Raw genomic sequence first — 14048 nt, 5'->3', positions numbered from 1 at the left:
TTGTAGAGTACCTCATTTGTAAATATATATATATCGCGAACCAATTATATTCGTACTGACGTAGGAATCATGCATATTTTCTCTAAATCAAGAAAACCATTCATACAAGCATCATTCATGATCTGATCTCCTTCCAAAGCTAGCTAGCTACTGAATTCTTTGCCCATAAACTCATGAATCGAATCCGATTACATATATACATTATGGGAATTCCCATAAGCATGCATGGAGGAGGTATATATATATATATATATATATTATATACGCATATGCATGCACATATCATATATATGTCAATCTCCTCTAACGTAGGTACGTGTTAGGTAAACGATCAAGATGTTAATTAACATGCATTAATGATCATCAAATTACGAATTAATAAATAAATAAATAAAAATAAAATTGAAAATTTCAAGAAGAATAATGCTATTCACAAGTCTATATGTACATTACATACTATTGACATATATATATATAATTTGATTTATAATATTTAAAATTTTAAAATTTATTTTTCGAATCAAATTATATTATATACTGGATGGCTGGTGTGTGGTAAAGAAACCCATAACATTTTTTTTAGTTTTTGCAAGCTGTAGGTAATTGGCATTTAAAAAGATCTATTGGCATGCATGGGTTAATCTGTAGTAGTAAATGGATAATACATATAGAGTTTTGCTATCTATTATTTTCATATATTATACACCACACATCATATATTATATTTTTTTTATTTTTTTTATTAAACTAATTGAATTATTCTACTCATAATTCATATACCACATATTTGATAAGATAAAAAAAATAAAAAAATTATGTGTAGTGTGTGATGAATGTGAGTATGATGAGTTGAATTTTTATAGTATATAATAACACCACGTACGTACGTTTGGGGCGCATATTTTGGTCTACGATCTTCGATCTGATCATGATTTATGTACACTTTTTGGGCAGCGAAATTAATATGATACATTGATTATGTACTTAAATATAATGGATCCCGTACAACTCAAATTCATTAGCCACATGATGATAACGCCCCCATGCACGTACAAGAACTAAACCCGGCCACGTGAGTTTTTTTATTTTTAAAATTAATTTTATAGTTTGAGTATGATGTAAGCTGACTAGTTTAGATCTCCATGCATGCAGTTGGCATGTCTATCATGATTAATCAGAGGACTACTTGATAAGGGGACCATGCCCATGTGATCATCTCTGATCTGCCCCTTTTATATCTCACGATCGAGCTTGCACACGAATATAATTTTGGTAAATGTACTTATCATCTCACATTACACGTTTTATATATTTTAAAATTATTTATTATTTATTTTTATTATTATTTATTATTTATTTTTATTTTTATTAAACTAATTAAATTATTTTACTTATCATCTATATATCATCTATTTGTTATAAGAAAAATAAAAAAAAATTAAAATAAATAAAGTGTGTAGTGTGTGAAAATGATAAGTATAATTATTCTATAATTTCATAACTTAACCACTCCACTTATTTTTGGGATGTAGGATGAGATAATTTATTGGTTTGGATTGAGAGCTCATTCAATCCATCTCATCTCATCATTAATATAACTTTTACAAATTCATATAGAAAATATAATAAATATTTCAACTTTTTCAAATTTTAAAATAATAATAATATTAAAAAATAATATTCTAACAATATTTTATTCAACTTTCATCTCATCTAAACTCACTATCCAAACCTAACCTTAGTATATCTACTTAGACATCAACTTGATATAATATGAATAATTCTATTTGAAAACTTCTATACTACAGTACTATATTATAATTTATCTATATTATATAATTTGGTTTAGAAAATAAATTTTAAAATTTAAATATTACAAATTAAATTATAATATGTAGATAGTATATGGTGTAAATGCATTCAACTAGCACTATTCAATATTATATATATATATATAGGTATATATGATGGTGGATTAGGAAAAAAAAAAAGGTTCATATGATGGTGATAGTACTTAATTAATTCAATGACTATGAACGGCGAGGAATTTCAAGGCCGTATTGGCCGGTGGAGAGACAAGGTGGTGGTCCTCATGCACGATGGCCAGGACCAATTAATGCTTTTTTGCTGCAATTATAATCCCAACAAGATCCTTCACTGATCCATATATATAAATATATATATATATATATATTGGATTCCTAATATATATATATATATATATATATATATATGCAAAACAATTTAAAATAGACCAATCATGTGGAACCACGATTAATGGATGGCTCACATGGATTTGTTTTCTCGATTGACAGGCAATTAATTAATTTAAATACTAGATTGTTAATAATATTAAAAAAAATAACACAAATAATACATTAATTATATATAGGGTACTGGAATTGACTTCTAGAATATAATTATCCTTTTATTATATATTATTAATTGGGAGTAGTTATGGCTAAGTGGAGATCATGTCAGTACTGCATGCATGGGTTTGATTCTAAAGTACCATATTGATATATATACAATGCAGAATTTATCATGCATCAATAAGTTTTATATATATATATATATATATATATATATATATATATATATTTATATATACATGCAGCATGAGAAAGTTAGATAGATCTGTTGATTAATTAACCCACCAAGAGTACTGTTGCTAAAAGAAGTGTTGGAATCTTTCACCTCTTGACAAACTGAAATATTTAGGTGTCGTTTGTATTCGTAATTCATCTCAATCTACCTCAACTCATCTCATCTCATCATTACAACTTTCTCAAATTCTCACACAAAATATAATAAACAATTCAATTTTTTCAAATTTTAAAAATATTTTTTCAAAATTCCACACAAAATATAATAAATAATTCAACTTTTATTCTACTATTCACAAACTATCTCAACTCATCTCAACTCATCTCTAAATCTAAACCACTTGACTTAATTGGATATGGAGCATCTATGGAATTAATTAAGGATAATGATGGCTCGATCTGGAGTGGCGCGGATGTGAGGAATTGTTTGATAAGAATAAAAAAATTAAGTTGATCAGAATATGTATATTTTATTATTTATTTTTATATCTTAACACTCTCCTTCACGTGTGAACTAATCAAACTCTCTCAATGAAATACTTAATTAAATGGGATACAATATTGTAAAGTCAGAATTTTAACTTATCAAGACTTATACTCTGATACTATACGAAATTATCACTTATTTCAAGAATTTAAACTAATTAGAATATATATATATTTTATTATTTATTTTTATCTCTTAACATAGTAATCTAGCCTCCTAAATTCCTAATTGCCAATACCTTAATCTAGCTATGGGAACACATTTTTACGGCTGCATGAGATCGAGTCTCTATATGCAGTTGGAACTTGATCAGCACATATGGAGATCGGCAAATTGTCTTCCGGCTGGGCTAGCAAATTAATTATGAAGCAGAAGGTCAGCTGGAATGAAGTTTCTTTATTCATACGTTTTTCTAGTACTTCTAAAAGAAATTGATTTGGATAATTAGTCAGGTCTACCCAATTCTAGGCTTTAAAAACTATATATGTAATTAGTTTCTTTTTTTAAGATTTTGGTTTTGGCTTTTGCAACTCCTAAACGCTAAATTTATAGAAGTATTCCTCCGTTAAAAGCCAATTAGGTTAACACAAAAAATAGGTATGGCTCATGATGTATTGAAAAATAATAGATTGATTTAGATAAATATCAAGAATGGAAAATACAACCAAATTGCTAGATTTGCCATAGATCTAATGGTCTTGCAATAATTTGAGCCACATGCCCAAGACAAATGCGTGTCTTTTGCATGGACCGAAAAAACAAAAACAAAAAATACAAAAGAACGTGCAGCGGCAAAGTCGTGGCAGTAGAGAGCAGAAACCACGCATCTAATTAAACTGAGAGTATTCTTTCATATTATGGTGGATCATACTTGAATTCGTGGCTTGCACATCTATCTTAAAATTGTATTGATACCATGCATCTAAATGACCATCTAATTAAACTGATCTAATATTTATCTTGCACTTGAAACTTAAGAAAGTTTACATGTCTTATGCAACATGAGATGCATGAAATGCATAATGCATACGTAATTATAATATGCAGAATAGAACATGATGAATAATGTGCTTACAAATATTATGACATGCATTGTACATAAATACTGACTTTCAAATAATTGGATTTAATAATAATATATAACTAGCTAATGTATGTTAATCCTACTTTATGATCAAGCTATTTATCTTGTAGTGTTGCTTTCTAAAATTTTTAGCACAAAGTCGATCACGGTGTTGGACTGGGTATCTTGAGTTTGGTTGCTGTACATATGGAAGTTTATAATGTTTTCCAAAGAACACACAGAATGAATATATTTATAGAGAGATTTGGGAGATAGTTCCAACGAGTTTGAATTGGACTCAATTAATGCATGTAGTGACACTAATATATTGAACACTCAACCGTGATCATCTAAGAAGAGAGTTTGAGTTTAAAATATGATCTAGTAGTTCGTTCAATATATGATTGGCAGTGATTGAAACCACGTAGGGAACTTTAATCAATGATATTTTAAATTAAAATAAATTTCTCATGGCCCATCTTTAAATTTTAAAATGAGTCTAACTCGTTCAATAAATAATAAATGGGATTTAACCTAATTATTAAGTCACTATAAGAAAAACGAGTATTTGTAACCATTTTTTGCCACAAAATGACTATTTATGACGAAAATAGACTCATTTTAGTTGAAAATAGTCATTTTGCAAGAAATAACTGGTCGCAAATAAGTAGTTTTCTTGTAGTGAGTCTAATTAAGACTCTTAATCAGCCTCAATAATTTATTGCTCATGGGCTTATCCAATAGGACTCATTAAATATAATTTAAACCCAATAAAAATTATCAATATTCTGACCTTAAAATTATTGGGCTGAGTCTTTACACATATAGCACAATTGATTAGATTTAAGAAAATCATATAGAATAATTGATTAGATTTAAGAAAATCATATAGCACAATTAATTAGATTTAAGAAAATCATATAACACAATTAAATCATATAGCAAAAATAAAAAATAAAAAAAATATCTAAATTATATAATTATCTGTTGTTTGATATATTTTTGTATCCTGAATTATTGTTGTGTATTACTCTCATGTCTTCTATGTTGTATCGAAATAAATCTTAAACCCGTTCGAGAGTTATTAATCTTATTGAATGGTTAATTGATAACTCTTGAATTGTCCAGAGTGAATAGTTTGAAATTATAAGTTCAATCTCGCAAACTATCTAACTGTATCTGTTCACGTCCGACATTATGATTTTGGTAGAGTCATCCTTTATTGTTTTCTGGATATGCAGTTTCAATGATGGTGCATCGACATGTTACTCGTCGGTGCACATGACCAAATGAGCATATCTGGAGAACTATGAGGAGATGTTGTCGAGATTTCGTTGGACGTGACAGATAATAGTTAATATGTTGTCGACTATGATCTTATAATCCCAAATGAGATAGGACTAACTACCCGGTAAAAGGAAAAAATTGCACAATATGTTTGATACATGTTTGCTTATTGATGCCCACATGACTGTTTGTAATAGGGTATTAGGCATGGATAAGAGTTGGATGCGAGTTAGAGATCGCTTGGGTGAAAATTACAATGTATATGCTGAAGTTGTAAAGAAATTCTTGAAGTTCACATCATGTACAATTGATAGTGACAGGCATATTACATGTCTATGTTGACAATGGAAGAATTTACGTTCTCATAAGATAGACTTGGTGAGAGAGCATCTGTTTTTCAAAGGTATTGACCATGGTTATACTGATTGAGTCTTACACAATGAACCATATCCAACGTCATTCGAGCCTCCACATAAAGAATAAGACATTAATGAAGATGTACAATTAAATGTTGTTGGTAATGAATATGATGAGAATATGAAGTAAATGCTGAGTGACATTGGTGTGATAATGTTTATGCATGAATGTGATATGGATACATCAAATTCAAATAATATAGGCCATAAAACTTTTGCACGCTTGTGAAATGATTCACAACGTGAGTTATATCTAGGATGCAAAAGACATAGTAAGTTGTCATTTACAGTTAGACTACTTCATATAAAATTCATGTACCGAATATCAATTAAGGTTGTCAATATGTTATTTGAGCTGTTTAAAGAGGCACTCCCACCATACAATATTTTATTTTGCAACTTCTATGAAGTAAAATAGTTGAAACGAGGACTCGGGTTTGATTATAAGGTAATAAATGCATGTGAGAATGACTGTGCCTTATTTTCATGAGAGAATGAGCAATTGAACGAGTGTCCCATTTTTCATGAATCAAGATAGACATATGAGAAGCAGAATGTGCCGCAAAAGGTAGTACGTCACTTTTCATTGATACCTAGATTATAATGATTATTTATGTCACGTGCAATGGCTATAGACATGACATGACACTCATCATCCAGAGTCAGGAATGATGGTATCTTGTCACATTCTGTTGATTCTCAGATTTGTAAGAAATTTGATTTGGAACATTCATAGTTTGCTTCAGAACCTCAAAATGTGCGACTTGAGTTGACAACAGATGGATTTAATCCTTTTAAGAACATGAATACTAGTCATAGTACTTGGCCAATTGTATTTATGCCGTGTAATCTACCAACGTAGAAGTATATGAATGATCCATGTTTCATAATGAGTTTGCTCATTCCAGGTCTGAGATCACCGAAAAATGATACAAACATACATTTATAGTCATTGGTTGTAGAATTGAAAGATTTGTGGGAGAATGAGGTCCACGCATTTTGATTGCAAAAAGTCCTCCAAGATGTGAAAAAGTTTATCAAGAAGCGTTGTTTAGTAATGTTTAAATAATTGATTTATAATATTATTTAATATGTATGCAAAATATAGAATATGCAAATGATAATTTCTTTGTATATATATTTTTTTAAGGATGACTTCGAACTAGATTTTGGTCAGAGAAATGAGCGTAAAATTGTCGATAAGTTTATGTGTAATGCATTTTACAAATATAAGGCGATGTGTCATGAGCATTATAATAAATTCGAGAATAAGGAAGAGGCACGCTAACATCCTTTTCAGGATGGGTGGTAATACCCATTTACTACCCAATTACATTTCAATTTTTTTTTTTATCATTTTATTTTAAGTATTTTCTTAACATCCTTAATCATTAAGAAAAAATTAAAAAAATATATAATTTTACTAATACTCACTTTCTTAATCATTAAGTAAAAAAAAATCTAATACAAAAGGAATAGTAAATTGGTACTAGTAGAGTAGTAACCCTGTCATTATTCTTTCAGGATGTCCGACCTTCCAATTGGAAAAAATTTATGACATTTTTTAGAATTCATCATATAAAGTAAATTAAATAAATTTTTTTATGTGTCCTATTTTATAATTTTCGTATCCTAATATTTACAACTTCTATGCAAGAGTGAAGTTCTATAAACAAAACAAATAGATCAAAATTTAATATTTATTATCATGCAGGTTCGAGATATTTATATCTCCTCTCTAAGAAATTGGCAATACTATTTTATATTTTTTTTATTGTATATAGTTTGTTATTTGAATGTATTATAATAACTTTATATCTCAACAAATATATCTCTTGTAGTAAGAGTTAGATATTAATTGTGAAATGAAAAAATTATATGATGCATTACATACTGATCGTAATGAAGAGTGAACTTATCACGATGCCCATGAAAATTATGTAAGTATTATTAATTGTTTTAATTAAACATATTTGAATATTTGTGGTGATATTAATTCTTTCTCTTGTGTGTAAGAAAAAAATTATTGCTCTTCGTACTGAATCTGCGTCAGATTAAAATTCCTCAACAAGTGATGTTAAAATTTTTACATAAGTTTTGGATCCATGTTCAGGATATTTGAGGGGTTTGGGTCGCTGTTTAAAGTCTTTTATCTCTTCCTCATCGTTCGGATATACCTCTAACACCTCTAGAGCATTAGAGGAAGCGAATTCTAAGATCGATGAATTGAGTACAAGGCAACATAAGTTAGAGGCTCAATTGGCGAAATAAGCAAACATGGAGATGCGCATGAACAACAAGAACAACAACAAGATGAGTTCAGGAGAGAGATGCAACTCTAAATGTAGATGCTTATGCAATAGTTCAGGCCTCCAAACAACTGATTTACATTATACGTACAAATTCTAGAATCTATTTCTGTACAACAAATGCTAGACTATTGTTTTATTTATTTAGTTCGCACTTATGAAGCTACTTTTATGGGTACTGAACAATTTGCAATGTATTTTTTTAAAATATTATGTATGTTTATTTGGTTTTTTATTATTGGATAAAATAAAATAGTTACTGTTTGAACGACTTAAAACTGTTTGAACAAAATCAGTAAAACTATTCGAATATTGATACAAAACATTTGAACAACATTGGGAACCGTTTGAACGTCATCTCATAGCAAATCGTTCGATCGTATCATAATCCGATCGAATATTTTACTCAATATGTTCAAACATATTTTACTGTTCGATCATCAAATTTTATGTTCGAATGTTTTTCCATGCCAATTTGATCGAACGGACTGATATCGATTGACCACCCACGAATGATGCGTTCGAAGATAATTGACGATTGAACGTAATGTTTGTACCGTTCGAACGTGATTCTAGGATGTAATTCAATCGTTAAAAGAAAAGTTTCATTCAAACGGTTTTGCTCAATTTCGTTCTAAAATACATTTTTAAGAACGAAATTTATATTTTCATCCCAAAATACCTTTTGGGATATTGTTATTGAAATGACCTTGAGACGATTTTTTTATGCACTAAGAAGTATTTTGGGATGAAATCACAATTTTACCAAAATATTGGAGATCAGAACTAAGAAAAAGCTGATCCAGATGGAGAAGAAGGTGGTCTAGATCTACCATGTGCAGGTTGTACGTACTACGTACGTGTCGATCGATCCTGGTTCTCTTCTCATGCATGCATACATGATTAATGTTATAAGCTGGCACAAGCAATAGTTAGGGAATTAATTAGAAGTAATGCGACATACATGTAGGCCTGTGCACAGTTCAACCCGTACTGATTTTGGCCCCGACTCGACCTGTCCGCATATCATGTCCAAAAAAATCGACCTGTAATATTCGGGTCGGGTAAAAAAGAATGCACCTACTAAAATGTTGACTCGTACTATAATGGAGTCACTTTTAGGTTTCTAGCCTGTGAACGTTTGTAATTTCTAGCCTTGGGAAAGAGAAAATAGAAAGAGACATAAATAGTGGGCATTATGGGTCGGATGAAGAGCAAAGAGGAGGAGGCGAAGCTGAGGAAGAGGAACGAGGAGCTGGAGAGGGAGCTGAGGAAGAGCTAGGAGAGGGAGTAGTAGATGAGGAAGGAGTTACAAAAGGCTTGGGAGAGGCTCAAAGTCGCCGAGGAGGTGAAGGAGAGGTTTTGCTCGCAGCTTGGTGAGCTCAAGGCGGAGTCCATCTACCAGGCCTGTGAGTACAACGCTCGTCTACTCTCCCTCGTCGATCAACTCTCCTGTGCCACCCACCAATCTGCCTTTGCTTGTTTGCATCGTTGCGACGCCCATTTGGAGGAAAAAAAAAAAAGAGAGAAAAGGAAAAGAGTGCGATCAGCAGGGAAAGAAAGCCCAAAAAGAAAAGCAAAAGGGGAAAGAGAAAGACAAAAATACCATTTTGAGGAGTTGAAGCCCCGGCGGTAGAGAGAGAGGCTGAGCTTCTCGAGATCCCTGGGTTTTTAGTTTATGCACAATCGTCTTTAGAGCAAAAAAACTAGTTGGCTGCCCTAGGGTTTTTAGTCTGAAACACTTGAAGAAAGTTAAAGAGTCGGTTTGCTCCGTCATTTATCGGGTTCGATCCGACACTAAGCAAAACAATATTTTGTCGGACGAATCTGATCGGGTCAGACGGGTTGGTCGGTCTAACGGGTTTTTTGCACAACCCACATACATGCATAAGTCCGATTGATCGAGCCTCTCTTGCATGCATGTATTGATCCTTAATTCTCGCTTGAGAGGGAATTGCATTGGTGAATTACGTACGTTAATCTTTTACAACCAAACCATTTATTTAAGAAGATCCTCATACTGGTGCCAAAAAAATATTTTTAAAATGCTAGTTCTAATTTTCTCTAACGTATTAAGAAATCTGGGCTCTTCATGCTAACGTATGTCATAGTATGATAGTGTATATTTTACCCTAAAATTTGCTTGTATTATCTGCACTAAACTCTGACTCCGCCGCCGTGGCTGCACCATGGGGAGTTTGACGCCGCCACAAGTGGCACCATTGGGACCAGTGACTTTGGATATCTTAGATCAACCTTTACCTTCTTTCCAAAAGTGGCACGTGAGTTACACGCTCCTTCAATACAGTCAGTGACGATCGTTCATCAACAAATCGACCCATCTTCCGGTTGCTATTTTAATATATTCTCGCTTTCTCTAATTAATGATTAAGATGAAGTGATCGTGAAACTCTCATTCAGCCAATTCAGACTAGCAAAATGTAGCACCAACAATTCACTATTATAGTCTATTTATCAGACTATTTTAAAACTACTTCAAGCAACTACTTAATTTGTGGGAATTGGGTGCATGGGAGCCAAATTTTTTGCTCCATATATATATCCATCTTTTTTATTTTTCTTGTGTCACTTTTGTTTGATTTAGGATGACTCTAATCTAGTATCTTGATTCTTGTAATCACTTAGTTTATCTATGAAATATTTGCTTAAAAAAAAAAAAAACACTCTGAAATGGCTTTTGTTAGGTTTTCCTCACCAAAAATCAAAGAAAAAGAACAACAAATTAAACGTGTAAAAGCTTAGGGGAAAAAAAAAAAACGTGTAAAAAATATCGATCACAAGCTAGTCACGTGCGTATATACGTACCTCATGATTCATGCAGCCTTATAAATATAAAATCCAATAAAATCGGTAGGAAAAACATGTACGTAAGCGAATAATTAATGAATATTCAGCCAAGAACTACGTTCCAAAAAGCTAAACAAAATTGCTAGCTATCAAATACCAAACAGAATTGGTTGGAAAAATACCTATACCTAATACCAGTTCCCTGGGATTTGTCTTGTATATATATGAAATTTCCTTTTACCTGTTTCCTTCTTCCTCCTCCTCATAATCTCATAATTTAATTAATAATTTTTTTTATTAATTGATAAATTGAAACTGACCATTTTGTCCCACTCCCTCCAACTTTGTCGTAGTTATACCAAAAGATAGCATTTATTTATTTATTACATTCGTTATTTAACACATATATAAGAAGTTTAAATATTATATATTATATAAAAATGTCATAAAAATTAAGATATAAAAATAGTTTGTAATACATATTATATTAATTATATATTTGATCACGTCTGCAATTGTGAGAATTTTTTTTATTTTTTTAAAAAAATTATGATGGTATTCAAATTTTATTGATAATTCTCGCTTATAGAAAACTTTATACAAGAGGAAAGTTGATATATAGTTACATTTAAAATCTCAAAACCCAAATTCATAAAAACTACTTGAAAATTATTATTAAAACAACAATAAGTTCATAAACAACAATTGTATGAAGTTATTGCTAAGTTTTTAAATGAAATGTTATTGAAGAAGGTTGGAACTATTTAGGCCTGTTTGGACAAAAAATTTCATCTCATCTCATCTTATTTAATTTTAACTAATAATCTTATTACTATTTACAAATCATCTCAATTCATTTTATCTCATCTTACTGTCCAAACGGGTCTTATAAGTAGAGATTAAGGCTTCATTTGAAACTTAAAATCATCTAAACTCATCATTACAATTTTTTCAAATCCTAACAAATATAATAAACAATTCAATTTTTTCAAATCTCAAAATAATAATAATAATAAACAATAATATTCTAACAATATTTTATTATCTCAACTCAATTCAATTCAACTCAATTCAACATCCAAACGCACCCTAATTTATCTTTTAAATATGATTTGGATTGATAGATAGAAGAGAAGAAGTTAGAAAAACACCATTTTCTATCGTCCGTAGTGGTTTGGAGTTGGACCAAACTTTGTCAATGGATTAATGCTGACCAACGTATAAGAGCAGTTCTAATGAAGAGTCGAATATGCCGCAAGCATATTATGTTTATATGCTTCCTAGAAAACACGTGGGTTGTTGCTGCTCATGGTGCGTGTCACTTTTAATCTGAGTCAGTTTCCACTAAAAAAATATATAATACACATCAGAAGAAAATCTGATCTAGATCACGAAGTTTGATCTCTTTGTCTCGAGATTTTAGAATGATCTATATTTATCTTTATGCAGCACAAAAATTATTCATTGTTTGTCTAATAAAAACACGATAAAAAATGCACACATACTGGATTTAAAATAGGAAATGATATTTATATTTAAAATTTTTACTTACATAATAATATGTATTGACGTGTAATTAGTTATTGATCATATGATGAAAATTATAAAATTTAAAAATAAAACTAATAAAATGAATTTTGTATATAAAATTATAAATAAAATTCTAAATACATATATTATCACTCTAATTTAAAAGGAAAATGATAGGGCCGTTAAGTTTTTCCAATTGTTTTTTTATTTAGTTTTTATTTTTTTGATTTAGTGATTAAGAAAATATTATTTAATAATATTATAATTTTTTTAAAATATTTAAAAATATTAAAAAATAATGTGAAAAAAAATTAAATCACTAAATAAATAAAAAGCCATCAGAAAAACTATTCGGGAGCCCAAAACGGATTTCCTAACATTTCTCAATTAAAAATATTCAAAAAGTTTGATAGGTAACATTAAATATTATAAGATTCAAACGTTGTATATATATATATATATATATTTATTTTTTTTTTAAATATCTGTAGCTGTTAATTTTTTTTTTTTCCAATACATCATGAAAGCATGATCTGTGATCCAATCGAGGCACAAATATGAATTTGATAAGGCCGATTACATACATTTCATACAAAATATTAGCTTTAGGTTTAATTCAATCCAACCCGTGAGAGGAACGATAGAAAATTAAACACTTTTATGACTTCATTGACATTTTACTATTTTATTTTATTTTTTATCATTCGACACTTTAACTGAAATCATTTCATTATTATTCATAGAATTATGAAATATTTAAACGATCCATCAAGTCCCACCTGTTAGGATAGTAAAAGTGTTTCATTTCATCTTATCATTATAATTTTTTTAAATTTTTATATAAAATATAATAAATAATTTAATTTTTTTAAATTATAAAATAATAATAATATTAAAAAAATAATATTCTAACAATATCTAAAGATCGCTAATTTCAACTTAGAGGTTAGTTTTGAAAGTAGGAAAACAAATTCCAAAGATATAGGAAATAATTTTCATAGTCGTGTTCAAGGGATAGAAAAAAAGAATTTGTAGATAGTTTATCGCATTTTAGATAGTTAAGTTGCCTTGGAGTGTGGTACAAGTAAACCGTATATAGATGCTATGTGGAGCTATCTAGGTGTGTAATTTTCACGAGATTATTATAGAATAGAATAGAATAATGGATGGTCCATATGCTTATTTAAATGTTTGTCCTATTTAATTTGCAGTTGGCAATGAGTTTGGACTTCTTTTTTCGGCCTTTGGGTCCTGCGTACCTCCTTGTCTTCATCAGCATCAGCATCAGCATCTAAAGGAAATTTTGAATTTGAACATTTGGACTAATCTATTTCCTGAAAAACGTGGCCGATGTTGATTGGCTGAAATAGATTTATGAATCAATCCTTATCAAATTAAGGGTAGTTTTGGATAATGAAATGAGATGGTTTTAAATGAGTTAAATAAAATATTATTTATTATTATTATTATTTTATAATTTTAAAAAATTAAATTGTTTATTATATTTTATGTGAGAGTTTGAGAAAATTATAATAATGAAAT

This window comes from Juglans regia, chromosome 4 (genome assembly GCF_001411555.2).
Source record: "Juglans regia cultivar Chandler chromosome 4, Walnut 2.0, whole genome shotgun sequence".
Taxonomy (NCBI): Eukaryota; Viridiplantae; Streptophyta; class Magnoliopsida; order Fagales; family Juglandaceae; genus Juglans; species Juglans regia.
The sequence above is the reverse complement of the archived record's forward strand: the minus strand, read 5'-3'. Positions refer to the sequence as shown.